This window comes from Centroberyx affinis, unplaced genomic scaffold, assembly GCF_046629955.1.
Source record: "Centroberyx affinis isolate AG114_WGS23_722 - 3 ecotype Tasmania unplaced genomic scaffold, CSIRO-AGI_Caff_v1 ptg002355l_1, whole genome shotgun sequence".
In the NCBI taxonomy this organism is placed as follows: domain Eukaryota; kingdom Metazoa; phylum Chordata; class Actinopteri; order Beryciformes; family Berycidae; genus Centroberyx; species Centroberyx affinis.
In genome coordinates, this window is record NW_027280615.1 from 6,563 (window position 1) to 17,500 (window position 10,938).

General features: G+C 41.0%; 1 protein-coding gene across 1 annotated transcript in view; it reads left to right on the top strand.

Annotated features, from left to right (window-relative positions):
- Window positions 1-322: 322 nt before the first annotated feature.
- Window positions 323-10,938, top strand: part of dnase1l4.1 (deoxyribonuclease 1 like 4, tandem duplicate 1) — a 21,100-nt gene continuing 10,484 nt past the window's right edge. The window contains exon 1 of the mRNA XM_071533296.1: window positions 323-459. The gene's annotated coding sequence lies outside the window, so the exon portion shown is untranslated. The remainder of the gene's footprint in view (window positions 460-10,938) is intronic.

Below are 10,938 nucleotides of genomic sequence, written 5' to 3' on the forward strand. Positions count from 1 at the left end.
CTCTCTCTCTCTCTTTCTCTCACACACACACACACAGACACCATCTCTGTCTCACACATCTTTCCCCTCACACACTCACAGACACACCCACCTCTCTCTCTCTCTCTCTCTCTCTCTCTCTCTCTCTCTCTCTCCCCCTCTCTCACAGCAGGAAAACATTTGGAAGGCGGGATGTTGATGTTTTGTTTTTTTTCTTTTTTTTTCACCCAGGGGCCTTTCCAGCTTTCCTATTGGCTGGCTTTCAACCAATCCCACGGTCTGCGGTCAGCCTGTTAAGAAAGCCGAGCCCCCGCTGCTGCCCGCAGACCCAGGGGCTTTTATTGTGAAGCACCGAGGCTTTCCTTCACTCTTGTTTTCCATTTATTTGATCGTTTGTGGAAATAAAGTGGACTCACAGCAGCTCACCTCGTCTCAGCGGGCAGCGGGCCGTCTCCTCCTCACACCTAGGACCTCCTCCAGGTGAGCGGCAGCCGGCCTTCATGACCCAAACATCCTGTTCTGCTTCTGAATGGGACGCTTCAAATATTTGTTTTTCCGACACGTAAAAAAAAAACAAAAAACAACGCGTTCGTCCATCTCAGATACTTCCAGATCTCCAGCGCAGGGGAGAAGCTGAAGTCGAGAATGAGCAAAGCGGTAAAATAAGAGTGAAACTTGATCCCAGTGTCTTAAGTTCTTTGTTTGAATATTTGTGTTGTCAGACAGTTTCATCATCGGAGACCGACAGGCAGACAGAGGCTCGGCGTTCAGCACCTGTAACTTCTAAAGTATTTGACTATGATTGGTATTTTTTTTTTTTTAAATCCTATTAAAAATCCTATTATGTTTTTTATTCAAAACGTAATAGAAACCTTTTATACTTTTACAGAGATTAAGATTCAGAAAAAAAGTGTAGTTCTGCCCTTTTTTGCACCAAATTGAATGTAGGGTCTTTCACTTGCGCCTTTTGGATTTCCCCCCTTTATTTTAATTTTGTTTATGATTACAAATGTGTTGTTTTCACCGTCAGATAGAGCTCAATAACAGCTTTCCAATGATATGTATAATACTAATTTACGGCCAAATTGTCACTTAGACCCCTTTGGCACCAAACCTCTAAATATAAATGTGTTTCAGATATCGAGGGTCTAGAGTGAATTGGGCGAAAGTGATATTTTCCTGCATGCATCTGTGTGTTTTTTTTTATTCAAAACACAACACAGGAACCGTTCATCCTCTCACAGAAATGAAGGATAAGAAAATCGATGGTGTATAAAGTTAAGTAAGTCAAAGTTAAGTCAAGTCTCATGGATTTTCCCCTTTTAATTTTGTTTATGGTTACAGATGTGTTCTACTATCAGATAGAGCTCAATAAAAACTTTCAGTGATGTATTATACAGATTTTAAGCTAAGATGTTATTTACACCCCTTTCACACCAAATCCTCGATATTAGAGTTCTAGATACGTAGAGTTTGGTTCCAAAATGAGAAATTCACTATTTAATAACAGGAAGGCCAACAAGCCGAGAGCTGAAGGGGAAAATAGAATTATAACTATTTCTTTGTGTGTTTTCTGAAAAATCTAATAACACTGCTTTGTACAGAAAATGCGTTAAATTAATATCATGAAGGGACATTTTTGGAGCTGAGACTTTTCACCTGTAAAACTGACAGAGGCTCCACCTTTCTAGTGTTAAACAAACTGACAGCTAGTCTTACAGAATGACCAACAGCACAGAATTAATGTAAATGGTGAAGCTTTTTAAAGGATGGTAGTCAAGTTCTTGGTTGACTAAATGAGACCTTTACAGACTGGATCCAACAGATTTCAGAGGAACTGACCATTGTTTGATCAGGTGATAATTTCCCCCCTGAAATGGATCTCTAGCAAAGGTTTTTAATCATGTGCCAGAGAGTTTTTCCTTTCAACCAAACGCCACAGCAGCCGATTTCACAGATCAGTTCCTCTTTTCTGACCGACAGACTCACAAAATGACACGAAATGAGCATCAACTCTCGAAACTCGGCTTCCACGTTTCTGACGGGAATCCAGTTCAGATCAGGTTGGATTCTGGTCCAACAGCAGGAACTGGACTGGACATTTCCACCTGATGGTCTCATGAAAAGGTTAGCTAACGCTTCCAGGTTAGCAGCTGAAACAGTTAGCTTCAGGTTAGCTTCGGGTTTTGCTCACGGTTCAGTAAATGAAACCTTGTTGTCATGAGTTGGGAGTTGAACCATCCGACCCCCGACCCTCCGACCTCCACACCCTGACATCATGCTCATTTCCTAAAATTTTGTGAGACCAGACTGATGATCTGCAGCATCTTGCAAAATACATTTTCCAATAAGAGACGACACAAACCAAAACAAAAAACCTCTCAGATCTGTCAGCAGTGGGAAGAAGCTGCACAGCAGTCTGGTTTAATAGCATGTAAAACTCCTGTCAGGGCAGGACTGACTGGATCCCACTCATTAAAACCGCGTAATTATGTGTAATTTCCTACGAAAGCCAAGTGTCTGCTGTGTGTGTGTGTGTGTGTGTGTGTGTGTGTGTGTGTGTGTGTGTGTGTTGTGTCTCTTATCAGCGGCAGTATCTACTGTTCGACTGGCTAAACAGAAGATACAAACTAGTTGGGAAACTGCCATAACACACACACACTGGCTGAGGTTCAGCTGCATTTTATTGCCGTTTGTGTGTGTGTGTGTGTGTGTGTGAGAGAGAGAGAGAGAGAGAGAGAGAGAGAGAGGGAGAGAGGGAGAGAGGGAGAGAGGGAGAGAGAGAGAGAGAACTATTCACCCTCTTCCTAAACCCATATTTTCCAGCTTCCAGAGAGAGAGAGAGAAATGCAGTGGGTGTATCTGCTTGTGTTATGTGTATAATGTGTTTAATTGCGCAAGTTAAAGGGAATATGTGTGTGTCTGTTTGTGTGTGTGTGTGTGTGTGTGTGTTCAACTGTGTGTGTGTGTGTGTGTGATGTGGTGCAGTGTTTTTTTGCATGTGTGTCAGTTTAATTGTTTCATTGTGATCATAATGCCATGGGGTCTTTGTGTGTGTGTGTGTGTGTGTGTGTGTGTGTGTGTGTGTGTGGTCTTTACTGTTACATAACAGGACAGACAGAAAAAACAAGATAATCACAACAACAGGAAACTTTTCTTCTTCCCTCTGAAACATCAAGAAAGCGTCTTGTGTTCAGACTGAACATCAGGACTTCAGACTTTATCTAACTGCTGCCTGAGAGAGTTTCAAAAACCCAAGAGTCTGAGAATCAATGAAAACCACCAAAACTGGGTTAGGAGGTTTCATGCAGCACTTTTCATCACTTACAGCTGTTTACTGACAGTAAAACAACAAAAAGTAACATACTGTGCACACTATTTTGTTCTGTCTGTAATGTGGGATTTCAATGGAAAATCCAGTGATTATGTAGAAGAGACCGTACAGTACAGTACCGTACCGTGTAATACAGTACAGTACAGTTCAATTCAGTTCACTATAGTTTAGTTTAATTAAATTCAGCTCAGCTCAGTCTTGTATAGTTTTAGTTGTCCAGTCCAGTCCAGTACTCACAGGATTCCCACAGTCCCACAGGCCTCAGGGAGTTTGGTTTCTAGACCACAATTACCACAAGAATTGGCACAACAACCAATAAAGCGCAATAATCTGATTGTGTGTGTGTGTGGTTGTGTGTGTGAGACATAATTCAAATTTGAATTCAAATTTGAGTTGAAATTTGAATTATGTCTAGACTCAAATTTGAATTCAAATTTGAGTTGAAATCTGAATTATGTCTAGACTCAAATTTTTATTCAAATTTGAGTTGAAATTTGAATTATCACACACACACACACACACACACACACACACACACACACACACACACACACACAAATCATATTATTGTGCTTTATTTGTTGTTATGCCAATTCTCATACTGTCTGTATTAATGCCTGTAATTTATAAATACGAATACTTTGCACGGTAGATGTATTCTGACGGGAACGATACGCCTCTCAGTAATGTGTGAGACTGTCCTCCCCCAAAAAACGAGCCCATAGGTCGTTTGTGCAAGCAGCTCATTACGACCTGTAGTTACGTTTTAAAGTCAAGTGACCTCTAGTGGTCGTGTAAATAATAACGACAATGTGCTGCGTTGGTCTGCGTCCACGTCACATGACGTCAAGTTTCTCTGTCAACATTGAAATATCACAGTGGAAAGTCAGGGTGTTGTGGTCGGGGATGGTGGATGGGCGATACGTTTGCCTTCAATGTCGGCCCGGGGTTCGATTCCCAGTGTTTCCAAAGGACATACAACCGTGAGTCACATTTTAATTTTTTTTAATTAAACAATGACCAAACCATTTTCCTAACCAAGTTGTTTTAATTGCCTAAACTTTACCATAACCCTAACCCTAACCAAATTGAACCATTAACCAACCTTTGGGATGTAAATCAATTTGTGGCAGAGGAACGTTTTCAAATTCATCGAGGTCGTGTTCATTTCACGTATTTTTGTGAGATCACGTTGCCATCTCCTGCCGCCGGTAGGGGCTGATTTAGGAAACGTATTAGAGGGTAGGAACAAACGACCGATGTGGCCGTATGGTTTGGAGGACTTGTTGTAATGTGTACATGCACATTGTCCATTAATGATGTGCAGTGTGCTAAACTACTTTACTGTGTCCTGCAATGCTAATCCTGTCTGGACAGGCTTTGGTTTTATCAGACTCTCCAGATCTGTCCCACTAGACTTACCATACAGGCGCAACGCTAAATCTTGTTTTTCCGGTTTTGCTTTGTAGAAAATAGTGAGTGGGTTTACAGTAACAGTGTTTGCTCCTGTTCATCTCTATGGTACGGTGGCCGAGAGAGCTCAACGCACTGCAACTTAAGAAAATACATGCAATTAGACAAAATACAAGCAAATTAAGAAAACATCTTCATCAATTTGACAACACGTGCTGCAAATACACACAACTAGTGAGACTAAGGCTAGGTTAACAGCAGATATCTGCAATAATATCTGAATCATGCGATCACGATGTTAAAATAAACCAAAAAAAACTCACATTTTAGCTCATTTTCCAACACCACTGACGAGTATCCGACTTCAGTAACTTCAAAAGTCACAAAGCATTGAACAACAAGCGTGTCCCAGCCGGGTGCATCACTTTTTTGTGTCCCCTGGAAACAGATCTGTTGTCGTCTGTGCTACTTGCAGCACGTTTGTCTATTTGGTTGTGTTGTGTGTATTTGGTTGTGTTGTGTGTGTTTGGTTGTGTTGTGTGTGTTTGGTTGTGTTGTGTGTGTTTGGTTGTGTTGTGTGTATTTGGTTGTGTTGTGTGTATTTGGTTGTGTTGTGTGTATTTGGTTGTGTTGTGTGTGTTTGGTTGTGTTGTGTGTATTTGGTTGTGTTGTGTGTATTTGGTTGTGTTGTGTGTATTTGGTTGTGTTGTGTGTATTTGCAGCGCATGTGTTGTCAAATTGATGAAGATGTTTTCTTTGCTTGTGTTTTCTTAAGTTGCAGTGTGTTGAGCTCTCTGGGCCACTGTACTATGGAGTTGGATGTATTTTGCACACTGAATCTCTGAGGTCATTTACACATGAGACGCCCAGTTTGACCAGTTGCCCCAGTTTGGCGACAGTAAATTGGGGGTTGGCGACCACAACAAAAGAAGAGTCAAACTGTTGTTTAGGGATTTGTTGTCAGTCAGTTTGAGTGTGATGTGTGAACTGAGATAAACTGAAACTGCCTGTAAAAACGGACGAGGGGACGACTTTAGATTTTACGACACAAACACAAACAAATTACCTACAAAACACATACGGTACCTAAATAAATACAGAAAGATTTGACTCAAAACGTTTCCAACATTTCAATTGGTGCCGTTTGTACGTATGAGTGTGTGAACTGACACTTCAAATCCATCCAGGAAACACTCTATAAGCTGTATTATATTTGATTATTAAAGATTATTATTGTTATCCTGAGTAGACATGAAAAACAATCGCACTAAAACTATTCCATGCACTGTACTTCCATACCTGCAGTCATAAGATAAGCAATGGGACCTTTTTTTATTGTGCATTTTCCTAGTGATCACAAACATACTGTACATGCAGGAATACACAGTTAAGACTCAGTTGTATAATGAAGGTTGAAGCAGTGATAATAACAGTTCAGTTTATTCACAAATCAGTTAAAATACAAGTACAATCATATGACACATAATGGAGATATGTGAAATGGGACACCCTGAAGCTTGAGGATAGGGGCCCCAGACACTAAGCAGATAATGACAGCTCTGCCGAAGTGAAATGTGTCTTGACATCAGATCCCTTCCCCCCCCACCCCCTCCTCCTCCTCCTCTGCCCCCCAGCTTCTTGTGAATTTAGCATCAGATAAGAAAGGAACAGGGATTATAGGTAAGTGACAGGTGGGGCCCGACATGCCTGTGGTTACAGTACATTGCAGTTCAGAGTGGATCGCTGCAGGACACAGGCAGTGTGATACAGGCAGTGTGATACAGGCAGTGTGACACAGGCAGTGTGACACAGGCAGTGTGATACAGGCAGTGTGATACAGAGGTTACTGCCTGCAGCCGCGGATCAGTAGCTGTAGTTACATGAGACATTTTTTTTTTCATTCTGAATGAAATAATTCCGATGGAAGATTGCCACGCAAGTGTTTACATGAGCACTAAATATAACGATCGCATTAAAAGAGGGGTATCATTTGCTTTTTCAGCAATTTTATATAATTACCTGGTGTCTATAAAATACATCTGTTATGTTTTTTTCAGTAAAAATCATTTAGCTACATTTAGCTATTCACTTCCCAGTGTTTGTTTCCCACCAACAAGAAAATAGGTAGTTTTACATAAGCAGCTTCTATGCTAATGAGCTACTGCTCTGATTGGCTGGCCATTCTGGAAGGCTGCCCTCCTCTTAGTGCTGATTGGTCTATTTCAGACAGTCCAGTATCTACATAGACACTGGAGCAAAATCTGACTGGCCTGTACAAGAGGGCGTGTTTTATTGTTGGTGACTGTGGGGAAATGGCATAGTAATTTGATTCAATTTTTTTACTGTGATTACTTCACACCTCCAAGTACCAAAATCACCATAAATACTAAAAATTGCCACATCCTAGGATACCCCCCCTTTAAGATGTGTGTTTGCTCCACAGTTTGTAATCAGAATAAAAGTTTCTGACATGCGCAAAACACCAAATCAGCTCTCTAACACGGGCTTAAGTTTTTAAAAGATGGACCTGTGTCAGTTATTTCTTTACTGCTGCTCTTTCTTATGAAGCAACAGGTTTATCAAAACATACGACTCCGTAAGTTTTGTTTTGCCCCCGCAATGATTGGGTCCATTTGTAATTTTCACCGCTGTAAACCGAAACTGGCCCGGAGAGGCGGAGTCAGGACTTGATATAAAAACGGGCTGCACCGCCCACATCAAGCCCGAGCGCCCCGGGGTTCATAACAAGCACTTCCATTCCAATCCTCCTGGAAAAAAAAGGGGAAACGTAATTGACGTTACTTACGTTAAATACGTGAGCGTGTGCAGAAAGAGGCGAGATAAAGAAAGTGATCGGAAAGAGTGTTTACATGATGAAATTCTATCTATCGACCGGATTATGAAAGAGTTAAACAGCCTCTCAAACGGAATGAAATTTCATTCGGATCGGGCGGTTTATTCTGATTGAGGCGTTTATATGAGGCATTTTTATTCTGATTGGGCTGCTGTTCTGATTAAAAGGCTCCATGTAAACGCAGCTACTGTCAGGAAAGAAAACGATAAAAGATTTGCCATTACATGATAACTTCACTGTATGCATTGATAGCATAGGTAGCCTCAGAGGGAACTGAACCCCAAACCCTGCAGTCAGTGCCTTGCTCTACCTGCTGAGCTACAGACTCAAGACAGACTACCTGCTTTAACTCCAGTAGCTAAAAGTGAAGTTTGCATCTGTTCCCAGTCTCCTCAAGAGCTGATTGGTCCAGACTTAAAGGATAATTCCTTACTTCCATTACATTTCTACTTGTAAACAAACTAAAGCAAAGGTTTCACACGATATACGATGGCTCAGGAAGTTCAATTGAAGAAGAAGACTAAGTCCTCACAGGCAGAACAGTCACAGTACTGGGCTCTGATTGGCTGACAATACCAGCTCCTCTAATTTAAATTAGATTGGCAGATTGGAAGGATTTCAGGATTTTGTTTTCAGAAACCACCTGGACAAAAATGGCAGATTTTTGAACATGAAATAACTTTAAATTTAACCACTCAAACAAAATCAGATTTTAACAATGTTTTTATTAAACACCTTTGCTCATACATGTATTTATTTAACTTTTATTGTACCCGGAAGTCCCACTGAGAATCAGTTTCTCTTTTCAAAGAGAGACCTGGCCAAGAGGCAGCAAACATTTAAACACAAACGGCGCAAAAGTGACAAACATAAAACATAAATGTATAGAAACGGAGGAAATATGTATTCCTACAAAAGGGCCTCTTGCATTTATGGGCATAATTTTTGCTGATATGAAATCTAAACTGTAGTCATGCGCAAAAAGTAATGAGTGCCGTTTGATTTTGAAGGGTGAGGAAAATATACATTCTTTTCTTTTCATTCCTGGGGGGGAAAAAAAACTGTTTTTATGGGTTATTTTAGCAGATGTGGCTTTTTGTCTGAGGGGCTTTTCTCTTCATGTAGGGGCGGAAGATGAGTAACAGGTGAGGAATGTGCAGCAGACGTTATAAGCCATACCTGTCATTATTGGGCTTTGAAAATAAGGGAGATTTTCCGGGACCCCCACCCAACCATCATTTTTACATTATGAAAGGGATTTCTTTTCTCTTTTCTCGGTTCCAGAGATCTACCAACTAGCATGCTGGCTGACATCTTTTTTCCCCACCGTGACCAAAACTAAACTCCCCTCTAAACCTTGCAAAACGCATTGGTTTCCCAACATCCTTCTGGTCAGGAATGGATAAATAGTCTCCCAAGTGTCTAAATATCGATATAGAGATTCCGTTTTTTTTACTGGTGTCTGATCAGGGACGGACTGGGACAAGAAAATGGCCCTGGACTTTTTGACCCAGACCAGGGCCCCATCTTACACCCCAGTGTGATTGCTAGTTTCCGACCGACGCAGTTGTCATTTTCACGCCCAGCGCCCACGTTGTTTAAATAGCAAATGTACTTGCGCCCATCTGTGCACCCATGGGTGTGTTGGTCTTAAAATGAGGTGTGGTCAGGCACATTGCTATCTTGAGGCAGAGGAAAGCGATTGCGCCATTGACCAACAAAAACCTGGTGCAGTGTTTTCCTGCTAATTAAAAGGTCTCTCTCACTCACACACACACACACACACACACACACACACACACACACACACAACGTTACCATGCAAAATAGAAAAATAGGATCATCTACTATGAGAATTTGCACTTTACTATTTTGTTGCCAAATAGCCATATGCTTTCACCATTACGCAATGCCAAAGGCGCAACATGCATGTCCCGTTAACCATCATCACACTTTGCCAATTGCTAAATACGCAACTGACAACCAAGAAAAACAACACAGTAAATATGTGAAAAGCACATAATAAACAAAAGAGATGGTTCTGTTCATCAGTCCAGGTGTTTTATTTACAGCAGTGTGGTCCCATGCAGCTTATATACAGTGCAGACAAAATTGGCCAATTGAAGAAAAAAGGAAAAAAATACAACTTAAATAAAAATAAACAAGAAAAAAAAATATACAAGGCAAAAAAAAGATATACTTATAATCCAAATCTGCACTATAAGGCAATGCCCCTTTAGATAAGGTCCCTCCGCAGATGACAGAGTACTGGCCTGCCTCTGCCAGCAAGGTCTGCTATCCTTTCTCCACGGAGCTCCAGCCTCCACCTTTATATATCAGCTGGCTCCTACTAAGAGACATCAATCAGTATATGATAATCAATTACCTCATAGCATTATTCACCTGATCATATTACCCCACAACCTTATATTCAACAATAATACAGGTCATTAGACATTTCCAAAAACAATTGATCCACTCCATAACTTTTCAAGAAACCCACAATTAAACACCCCTGCCACTTTACCACACTTAGTCCGATCCCCCGGAAACCTGCTCCAGAAAAGGAAGTGGAACGCTCCGCCGCGGGTTTCCCGGGTCTAAAACAGGATCGTCCAGTGCAGCACAGAAAACAGGTGACAAACAATTCATTCGTGAAAAGTACATGAATAAATATACATTTAATTGCAAAGACTATACGTCTCTTGACTTTTTATTTTACACTGCAATGTTTTATGTAAATGAGTAAAACTACGACTGGGTCGCTATGTATTAACTCTACCAATACTGCTATCGGCGGCCTCAGACATCACAAACAGAGAGAGGGAGAGAGAAAGACAGAGAGAAAGAGAGAGAGAGAGAATCCGTTTCCTCAGCAGAAAACCGTTCCTTTCTCCAACTTGCAGAATCCGCCATTTAAATAGCAACGCGCCAAGGTGCAAGCCACCTGGCTCTTAAAGGGAACGGGAGACGACACTCTGATTGGTTGAGTTCATGTTACGCCCAAATCACGCCTATGATTAATTAAGGGACTCAGTCTAACCCCTTTGTGCCTTGTGCCTTACTTTGCGCCCACATGTTAACACGTTTAACTAGCAGTTTGGATTTGGACACGCCCTGAATGTACTTACCCATGAGCTTTAGACCATGTGCCATGGATCGTTTAAATAGGGCCCATAGCATTTAGTGCATCATGATAAAGAGCTATATTTGAAAAGGCGATATAATCTATATCAATACAGATGAAATCAGTCAGGGATCGCCATTGCCATTTTTAGCACTTTAATTTGGTAACTTTCAACAATGAATATTTAAATTAACCAACACCAGGTAACAGTAAATTCTAATAAACTATAAC